Genomic DNA, 11959 nt, shown 5'->3' on the forward strand with positions numbered 1-11959 from the left:
CACATAATTGTCCACTGCTCAGCTATCGGAACAGACTCTTCCAACACCTCTCTAATCGATATCTTTGCCTTTTCATTATCCTTTGTATCCTTGGATGCCATCTCTTTCATGTGATTATATAAGTTTCATATGATTCCTTATATCAGTGACATCTTACTGAAAATAACTCTTTATTAGCAAACAACTAACTGTAATGAAAATCTCAAAGAAGTGAACTGACATATAAACATATACATGTGTGAACTTCAATCTTTATTTTTTACTTAAGTACTCATATATTGTAATATCACATATTTGCACACTTAGTTAAATTTGAGATTTTTTGAAACATTGGCCAAGTATAGAAAAAAGAATGATAAAATCTTGATTTTAGGTCGATGCTTTTGAGTATGGGCTTAGTGATCATGCATACATTTTGCATTATTATTCATCTTATTTTATGCATGATCCAAGTTAAAATCGCTTTAAAACTCATTTTTATCATTAGTTTTGAGAAACCGCATTGAAATAAAATTTATCAGAAAATTGTGTTTTTCAAAGCTTGCTCTGCGTTTTTCAACATTTTATTTAGTTTAAGAATTTTAATTAGTATTTTTATTAGTTTAGAAAAGTTTAAGTAGAAGTTTTAATTAGTTTAGGAAGTTTGTCTAATGAAACATGTTTTTCAAAAGACCTTTTTGGAAATTACTGAAAAATCATTGAACCTTTTTTGAAAAACTTGTTTTAACCTAATATTATAATATAAATGGTATAGTTTAGGAGGGAGGAAACGTTTTTCCAGCAGCCCTCACACCCCCTCCATCTTTCCCCTCTCTTATCTCTCTCCCTTACTCTCTCTCTCTCCCTCTATTGTTGATTTCCCTTCCTCTCTTCTTCTCTCCTTCTTCTTTTTCCTCCTCCATTTCATCAAGCCTCAAACCCCTTCTTCATCGGCAGCCTCTTCCTCTTCGTCGGGATTGCGTGCACGCAGCTGGAATCTCCATCTTTCTCTTCTTGTCTCATTTATCTTCACGTAGTTTATAGCATTGTAGTCCATAATTTTATTTCATTTGATACATCTCTGCATTATGCATATAGATCTATCATCATCTAAAAACAAAACTAAAAAAATCAAAAAAACAAAAAAAAAACATACTATTTCTTTTATAGCTTTAGCGTCTTGTGATATTTTCAACAGCGTTTCTTTTTTCTTTTGTTTCAACATCTGTGATATGTAGGTACCAACGTCTTTTAATAATTAAGTTAGCATCATTTTCTGTTTTGAATTAGCAAAGGTTAGTTTGGTTTGATATTAAGTCATAGGTTATTAAGTGTAGTAGAGTACGGGTTTTCTGGGTATTGTTAGGTGTTATTGATTTGTGTGTTAATTAATGTCAATAAGGAAGGTAGTTTAACCGTTAGTCAATAGGTCAGTTAGATTAATTAATTTAATAGGTTAGCTAAATTTATATAGGTTAATTTGTTCAGTGTTTTTCTGTTCAACATGTTCTATTAGTTTTTGTTACAGCATTTTGTATTTTCTGATCAGTTTTTTTTACTATAGTTGCATCTTATAAAGTTTTATTTATTCGTTTTTTTTTTTTGTTAGCATATTTTGTCACTGCATGTTAATTTAAGTTCATTCATTTTGTATATAAGTGTAGCGTCTTTTGTTTTTTTTTGTTAGCATATTTTGTTTTGTTTCTTGTTAGCATGCTCCAATCACTTAGGTCAGTGTTATGTGTTACTTAAGTCATTGTTTATTCTTAGTTTTCATCTAGCCTTATATAGTTTATTTGACTAAGTATTATGCTTTGATATTCGTTATTAATAGTTAGCCCTACCTCACGTTTCTAAGCTATTATATTACATGTTGTTGACATGGGCAAGTTCTAGTATTGTAGCTAGCTTAAGTTGATGATGCTTGTTAGTAATTTATTTCCATTAGAATTCAGTCAATAGATAAATAGATTAGTATAGTTTGTGATTTATTCTGTAGTTAGATAATTGAGTTTTAAGAGAATGTGTTAGATGGTATACATCAGACTTAATGTTAGGGCTAACGTGTTTCATAGTTTAGTTTAGTTAATTTAAATCTTGTTTTTGCTGAATTTGTTTAGTCATTAATTAGTAAATTCTTGTTAGTTTCTTCCATACTGTTGTGTTCTTGTTTTTGTTTCTTGCAGGGGAAGCGTTTGGACGTGTGAGAGAAGCGATTTTGAGCCTTTGAAGAACCCTCTGAGGTTCCTAAAAGGTCCCCTCAAGGGACCCTCAAGCCCTCAAAAGTGCCCTCAAGGGAGCCCTCAGAAAAGCAAAAGTTCAAGAAAATATATAGTACCTCAAGAAGGGACAAGAAGACTCGAAACACTGAAGCCTTTTCTTTTCTTTTTAGATTAGGGTTTTATTTTATTTTATTAATTGGGTCTGTAATAAAACCATTTATTTATTGTGGTTAAGCCCTCTGCGTAGGGCAGTACTTTCTTAGTTATTTAATTATTTAATTAATTCTTTTATTTTTGGCAATAAAGAGTAGTTTAGCTTGTGTGTTTGAATACGAGTGTTTCTCGTTCTCTGAGATTGACTCGGACTCCACCACTCGTGCGAGCCGGTTTTTATATTTTTGGTGTCTGGCTTTCACTGAATTTTAATTAAAAATATTGTTTTAAAAAGGGTTTTCATAAAACTCACACCAAATTTTTGGCGTCGTTGCCGGGGAACGGCGAAATACGAGTATTCACTTTATTGCCTTGTGTTTATTCTCGTATTTTAGTTTGTTAGTTTAATTCAATTCTTTAATTAGGATTATTTAGTTGATTAATTAGGACTGATTAGTTTTCTTTTCGCATTTAGGCTTAGAACCGTGTGTGTGCATACCGTAAAGATGAACTTACTTTTTTGCACAACCCACCCACTAGGATCCTCTTAGAGGTGACTGTGTATGATTGGTACCGTGCACATAGATTTCATTTTTTTTTGCATAATCCATGCTGTTTGCAACTGCGTGGTATTTGTTTATTTCTCGTTTTTAGTATTTGTTTTTGTTAACTCGCTTTGTGGTTTGTGTGGTTTGGCCACTAGCGCGTTAGTTAGGTAGAAAGCATGTACTTAAGACGGTTGTTGCACCGGTCTATCTTGTGGTGCATGCAAGGGCGACGCTCGCTTAACCCCGAGCTTGTTTAGTTAGTTGAGGACCCCAAGTCCTTTATTAGGAGCGCCTGTCGATCCGGCCCCATGACCCAAGATGAACATTTGACCTGTCCTCTCAGGGAGTACTTCACTCCCAATACCTATACTCTGGCCTTCTTTATTGCGAGACCCGTTGTGGGAGCACCGCAGTTTGAGATAAAGGCCAACATTATACAAATGTTACCATTCTTCTATGGCCTGAACAACGAAGACCCCTACCATCATCTCGACGAATTCCTTGAGATCTGATCTACGGTGCGGATCAAAAATTTTGGGGATGACACATTGAGGTTAACGTTGTTCTTGTTCTCTCTCAAGGACAAAGCCAAACACTGACTAAAGGCTCTTGAGATGGTTCAGATTACCACTTGGGAAGGAATGCAACACGAATTTCTTAAAAAGTACTTTCCAATTAGTAAGACGAATCAATTTTGCAAAGTCATCACCAGTTTTTCTCAGATTGAGGGAGAACAATTTCACGAAACTTGGGAGAGGATGAGAGATCTTCTTCGCAAGTGTCCCCACCACCAGGTGCCTCGTTGACAACTGGTGTAATATTTTTACGATGGCCTGACTGAGAAGGATAGGCAAATGGTGGATTCATCGTGTGGGGCACTTTCATGCTCAAGAGTGAGGACGAGGTTTGGTCTCTGTTTGAGACCTTGAGTGAAAACACGATGCATCATGCCTTGTCTTCATGGATCGATAGGACCACATATGTGCCTAGTGCCCTTAAACACACCTAGAAGCCTCTAAGAAGGTTTTAGAAAGCCTATTAAAATAAAACTTTGAAAAGGTCAACTTGGATAATTTTAAAATTTTCAAAACTCTAAAGAGAGAAGAGAACCTATATGAGGCTGCACTCTCTTCTCCAGCCCATCTAAAAGGGGCTGGAGAAGGGGCGGCGTCACCCCTTAGAGCTCTACAAATAGATCAAAAAAAAAAAGAGAAAGAGAAATGAGAGGAAGAAGAAGAAGGCTACCTTCAATCATCTGTTGTTTTCAACCATCCATTAGTGTTCTTCTTTCGATCATTGCATAAGGTATGGGTTTCCTCTCTTGAATCAAGTGAGAAATCAAATATAGATAGGATTTTCATGCAATATTTTGATAAAAATCCATGAAAAAAAGTAAATATGAATGTTTACTCTAAAGTACATGAAGGAGGATTCATGGATCCTCTTCCATGAATGTGTTCTTGATTATTTTTATCTTTTCAAAAATAAAATTTTATACACATCTATTTTTATGCTAAAACAAAATTTATTTGATGATACAAATAGCTTGTTATGTGTTTACATTATAGTACTATCGATTTCCATGGATGATTCATGTTATGGAATGTCAGATGCATATAAAAATGTGATGAAACAATATTGCATGCATGTAGATTTTATTAAAAGTTTGTGTAATGGTGATGTAGTTGAGAAATCTGAATATGCATATGTTCTTGAATAGGCATATACATGTTAGCTAAATGTTCATGTTATGTTTCTGAACATGCATGTGTTTTTATTTGTTTTGGGAGCATACGTAGATATAATTGTGTGTAAGTATGCATATTTGAGCCATGATGTTGGTAAATGCATGTATGTACAGATTTGTAGAGGTTTATGGCATGTTCTATTAAGTTAAAGCATTCATTGTTCATACATCGTTTTTCTAAAAAAAGTTATTTTTCTTGGTGACCTTGCGGTCTGGTCGACGATGCTCGATTGGCCAGGTCTGACAGTGCCCTGATAGGCCTGCCACGCCCGGCTAGCCTGGCAAGGCCTGCCAGGCCCAGACCAGCCTCTAGGCAGGACTGGAACAGGCCTGGCAGTCTCTGATCTGGACCCTAGCCAACTGGGTTGGTTGGGTGTAGGACCTTTGAATATATATATATATATATATATATATATATATATATATATATATATATATATATATATATATATGTGTGTGTGTGTGTGTGTGTGTGTGTTTACACTCTTGGGTTGATAAATCTGTGTTTCAAATTTCACTAAATGTGTTAAATTTCCACATTTTGCTAAGTGTGGTTGTTTGATCCTTCAACATGCTAATGAGTGGAATGTATTTTCACATGCTTTAACTTGAGGTGACGTGCTAAGCAATATGCTAGTACGCGGTTTGTTTCAAGTGCATGTGCATGCATGGAATTGATGTGTGTTTATCATGCACGTAAATGCATAAGTGTCCACATGTTCTAATTAAGATAATTCATGCATGAAAGCATAAATTTAACATAAATATGTGCATTAAATGAAAACATGCATTTAACCTGATTATGTGAACTCATGCACATGCATACGAATATTATTATTTTATGCACATCTTTAAACTGACATATGTGAATGTGCATTGGGAAGCATGTGACATCATTGCATATATGGCATGCTGTTATGATTTTTGCATATGAATGCATCGATGATCAAAATGGATCATCATGGGTTGTGTGAGCCTTGAGCATGTGTTGCTCTTTGTTTTAGTTGTTTTATGCATTGCAAAAATCAAATGTGATATTATTATTGCACTGTTCTATATTGTCATGGGTTGTAGTCTCATTAAGAGGTTCACATGTTGATTTGAGAGCTTGTGTTATTAATTATGCATGTTGAATTATAATCTAAATAAGATGAATTAATAACAAGATAAAAGGAATTAAAGAATAATATAATCTACATTTTCTTGATATCCCTTCTATAGTATGAGAATCTTGGATATTGTAGTTTTGGAGATCCGTGAGATTACTAAAACTATGTATATGTTGTTGTTGCCCCTGAAACTGATATTGAGGTTCTTCTCTTGACCACGATTTTAGGAAGAATCCATCACTTTTCCTGAGGCTGGTGTGCATACGCAACTTTTGTTTTGGTTTACCAAGAAAGTGACATTTGTGAATTAGGATGTCCTTAGTGTTCCAACATTAGATTTGGATGTATAATGTTATGAAGGCTATTTAGGTTGAGGGTTAAGTTTGAAACTCAGTAATAAAATACAATTTGTGTGTTAAGTTACCCTAGGAACCCTACTTGACCTAGGAAATTCTTACCTGTTTAGAGTATCTGTGGGCAACGGTAATTAAGGAGAGAAATTTAAATTGCGTGTATTTAATAGGGACATGCATATGAAAAAAAACTCTGATAAAAGATAATAATTTATTCATGTATTGCACTGAAATCATGCATATTCCTGTTATACATTAGATCATGCATATTTACTTATTATTTTAAATGTGATATATTGGTGAATGCATGATAAATGTTTGTATTGCTTAATTTGTGGTATTAGTTGTTTATTAAATTGTCTATCATGCTTAATAATTGTGCCCTATTATATAAATAGTTGATTGAGTTATTAATTTGTTATAATTGCATCTCTCTAAAATATTGCATGCAGCTTATTTATGTTCTTTTTATTTATTTGTTTCATTAGAGAGATTCACACATAGAATTCTTTAAATTTTGTCACTCCTACTTTTATATTTTTCGTAGCCTCAGATGCCCAGTGTGGCGACTTGCATTGAGAGGAGCTACAAAAGGACTACATGACTGCTTGATAGATACCTTTAGACAGTGTGACTCTTCTTTTTAATTTATTTACATTTTATTTGCTTATGTCTAAGACTTTATGTGTTTTAATAAATAAAGTTTGTGCTTGGTTTGGATGATGGATATAAGATCCCTTGTGGTGGTGGTGGTTGTATTTAAATTGTAAGGGCCTCGGGTTTCTGAGAATATTTTTGAACTTGTTTAAAAAAAATTACCACTTTTTCACGGTTACGAGTTGGGCTTGTTACATATACTATATAACATATATACAACTGTCATATATATATATATATATATATATAATGAGGCAATACTAAGTAAAGAACATGTACACGTACAAAATGAGTTAACAAACGAATGCAAAGTAATTACACATTCTCTTATTGAAGAATACCCTCCATGGTCTGCATTGTTTAATCTTTGTAATAGTTAAATGCAAATTGCACTAAAAAAATGAACCTGCAACACATGTGCACAAAAAGAGATAACAAACATACATAACAAAGCAAGCATATTATTGAATAAATTATGTTATCATACTAGTTTTTTGAATTTTTATCTGTTAAATATGTGTTCAGCATGGAATTTTACATCCTATAGTCATTTTTCTTCATGTCAAAATTTTAAAGAACCCAGTGCTCATTGCCTCAGTTGAAAAAAATTAAGAACTATAATATAAATCTAGTTCAACGTCATTGTACACATGAAAAATTATTTATAAGTATGCAAAGTTGTAGCCAATGATACCTTGTCAGCGTAAAGGAAATGATAAAGCAAGTTGTTGCTCTTCAAGTAGTCAGTTGCCCCAATTTGTTACCTGTTAGTTGTGGCCATTTATTGTGAACAAGCAAAGTTTACCAATTTGTTTTTATTAATTGGCAGTAAAACAATATAAACATTATTTTTCAGACTCACAAAAAAATGTGGGGTAAGGTAAAGGGTCTTCAGCAAGTTGTCTATTTCTCTGTCCTCATTGTGGGATAGTTGGAGTATGTCTATGAATATTGCTAGATGCTACATAGTATATAAACCAATTGTAGTAACAAAAGAACAAACAAAATAACTTGCAAACGTAAAAAAAAAAGAAAAATGTGCAAAACTAACACTTATTTCACTTGCTAACATAGTTTTTTTGTCAAACTCATACTCTTTCAACTCTTCTGTGTTCTTTTGTATAATTTTTTCTTTCTCATTAACATGTTCTTAACAATAAAATAAATTGTATATGATTAAGATACATACATAGTACATCAAATATACACATATGATTCAGGATACTGATTATACCTGATGTACCATAATTTGTTCCTTGCTCTTTAAAACTCGAGGCAATTTGTTTCCCTTCATGCCACCAGAATGTGTATGACTGTACAACACAAACTGTCTAAGATATACACATAAAGAGGCAATTCATTAAACAATACTAGATATACACACAAAGAAGCACGTCATTAAACAATATTTGATATACACACAAATAAGTAAGTCATTAAACAACACTAGATATAGACACAAAGAACCAAGTCATTAAACAATATTTGATATATAAAAAAAGAAGCAAGTCATTAAACAACACTAGATATACATACTATTAGTCGTGCTTCTGCCTGTTGTGGCCAATATCATCACATACACTGCACTTGTATGGCATAATATCCTTGTGTTATGTTCTTTGTCTATTAACCTTAGGTTGCCCTGCTTTGCGAACTACTTTTCAACTATAAGAGTAGTTGGAGCGATGTGTGAGACTTTTTTAGTCATTGCGAATAATGAATATTGATTTTATCTTGCTCAATACGATTCAATTGTGAAGAACTTGTCACAATAATCGTCTGGTAGGTTGTCCTCATGTAAAATGGATGTGATCACATGCTTACATGGAATCTCGCTAACTTGCCATAATTTATAAGAGCACAAGTGCCTTTGAAGATCAACACTATAACTGTAAGATCAATCACAGGCTTCGTACCATTGTTGGAGGCAATGCACTGCTTGCACACGTATTTGTTTTATCTTTTTCTTCAGTTCCTCTAGCATTTCTTTTACCTTCGACACCACAATGCCTATCATATGTTACCCAATATTATTTATTTTCTCAAAAGGTTTCATCAATATGAGATGAAGCTTTTTAATAAGAGAAATTAGAGGCTTGTCACGTATGATGGGAATCCAAGAATTGAAGATCTCCACTATATTATATGTTAAGCAGTCATCTTTTTGTTGAAAAGTAACTGTTAGCCCAATGTTTTTGTTTCACATCAGTCATAATATAATCGTATGCATATTTGTTTTGTTCTTTCATTTAGACAAAATAATAATTACATTGTTCTTTATTGTTGCTCGAGTTGTACTCCACCAAAGTTCACTGAGTGGTGAACCATTTTTTTTGAAAAGTTCTCTATCAAATGCTTTATGTAAAATCCAACATGACATCTAGGCCATGTGTGAAAAACAATATATTTTAAACATTTATGCATATCTAAGATAACTGTCACTACTCCTTTATGTAAACTCATCGAATTATATGAAATTATGCTTTATACGCTATAAAAATCATGCCCATGAATCATTGGACTCGTTATCAATAACTGTAAATACTATAAACAATATCGCATCACAATGATCAATACTATGGGCCCACAATAATGTACCCATATATCTTTATTTTAGGAAAGTGTCATCTACCATAAAAACTGAAGGGCATCTTTTCAAAAACTCATCGATGTTTGGTCGGAAGGATAAGTACAAATACCAAAATCAATCTTTTTGATTAATTTTAATATACGCTAACGAATTTTGGTTAGCCTTCAACATATGATCCAAATAGGCAGAAAGCATCTTGAAGGACTCTTCAAATGAACCATATAATATCGCCTTAGTGTGTTTTCATCTACACCATGCTTGTTTGTAAGTAAACCTTCACACCTTCTTCGAGTTATTGTGCATGCGCTTGTAAATAATACTTGCAATCTACTTGGAAGGCACTTTCTCTATTACATGATTGCCTAGTGATCCACTACATGTATGCTTACTTTCATACTTATTCACTAAAAAGAAACATGCTTCATATACCTTTGTGCAATTAATCTTCCATGGGTAATCAACCGGCGTATGCAAATTCTTCTTCGTACATACGACAATAACCCTGTTATTGCAACTTTTAAAAAAAATTGCTTTATAGTTATTCCTGATCACATGATATTTCAAAAACTTACGGTAGTGCTGAAGATCATTAAACCTTTTGCCCAAAACAATTTCTCGATTGTTTGAGTTTTTTAGCCACTAAAATTGTTTAAAATCATTAAGTTTTTCATTATACAATTGGTCATATAAATCAGATGTCTTCTCTTAATTAAATTTTAATTACTCTTCAGTGTATGAGAACCCATTGAATGAGAACCTACTCAACCAATTCTTATTAGTATAAAAATATAAACAAGTTATATTGGTCAACAAATGTTTATATAATTATACAACATATCAAGGGTTAACATTCTCAACTCTTATGAACATGGTATACTCATCGTCATTGATATCATCTAATTCTTCACTGTCAACATGATCGTTGTTACTATTAATTGACTGCTCGATTGTATCAACTAAATCAAAATTTATCGTATCTATCACTTCATTTGCTTCTATGAATGTATCATTTTTGTATTTCCAATATTCAAGATTAACCATCAAAGTATCATATTCATTATCACACCTACATCTCAACCACAAATTACATCAAAATTATAATATATACCTAGCATTATTGTATGCTCGAGAAGGCTGCATGTCATTCAAATTATTGCGATGAATATGACTTGCACTAGTTTGCTCACACTGTTCTATATCCTTTGCAATGATCCATTGATCATATACAACATCAATATCATCCATTGTTTAAGATAGTTAAATAATTGGCAATGGACTCGACTCGATAGATGATGCATGAGATACATGAACATTATCCATGGGATTCACATCATTCCATTCATCAACTATTTATTTCATTCATCAACTACTCCTTGATTAACTTTGCATACATCCAAGTAAACATCACTACTAAATAACATTGATTCAACATCATCATCGTTCACAACATCTATCCATATTTCTTGGTTGTTTAAGTTTGAAAATTTACTATATCGAATGGTCAATAAGTCTTTTACATATCCAATTTTAAGAGATATCAAAGCTGTAAATTCCTTAAAAGTATTGTTTTTAGAGGCCACTATAATCTTTAATTAGTGTAATCAGACCATAGAGATATTAAATGAACGTGAGTTGGATCTGTTTGTACTTGTAAAACCTATAAATTTTGGATATTATAAATGAATAAAGAACTCATTTTTATCTCCAAATTTGAAATGTGTTTCTAGATTTTGAATTTCATTTATTGATATATTACATGTTTATTTGAGCATTTTTGACCAATCAGGGCATAATTTGTACTTATAGAACTATTTTGGGCTATAAATCACTATTTATATATAAATTATATTTAAATATATATTTTAATAAAGTTTATAAATTATTATAGTGTATTTGTGTGTTATGACGTTCTTGGTGATGTTTACAGGGTAATTTATTATTTTTGGCTAATCTTGGTATAATTGGTATCTTTTGAGTTTTTGGCATTTGTGATCGCACACGAAAGCTTCGTTGTATTGCTTGGGTAACGATCTTTGTGAACTTCAAAATCGCTCATTCTTTTGGATTTCGATTCATTATTCTTCATATTATTAATGTAAGTTTCCTTAACTAAACTTGTAGAGAGCATGTTTATGCACTAATCTCGTAAGCATGATCTTGTTGTGCTAAATACTTTATTGAATTGTAAATACAAGTTATGCACACATACCACACTTAGTTGTGGATATCTAGGGATGTTATAGTTGCCTATATGTTTAACTGACTTGAGTGCAGGATATACCAAAAATGTGATACTTATGCTAAGTATCAAAATGGCTATAAGTCAGTGTGCATTGAATGCAATGCAATGCTAAATACAAATAGGGTAAATGCTCATGGTAAGTACGTTGTGCGAATGTTTCACACAATAAATTTATTTTATTATGTGTAACACTTTCATGCTCACACACTTCACTTAGTTGTGGATATATAGGACTCTTGTGATTGTAGTTTGAAGATCATGTTTGTCATGATTATAGTTAGCAAAACATGAAGTGTGTTTGATGCAGGTACACTTGTGTATGAGTTTAAATGCCCATGCACTTATGAATGTATAATATG

This window comes from Nuphar pumila, chromosome 3, assembly GCF_984573655.1.
Source record: "Nuphar pumila chromosome 3, dmNupPumi1.hap1.1, whole genome shotgun sequence".
In the NCBI taxonomy this organism is placed as follows: domain Eukaryota; kingdom Viridiplantae; phylum Streptophyta; class Magnoliopsida; order Nymphaeales; family Nymphaeaceae; genus Nuphar; species Nuphar pumila.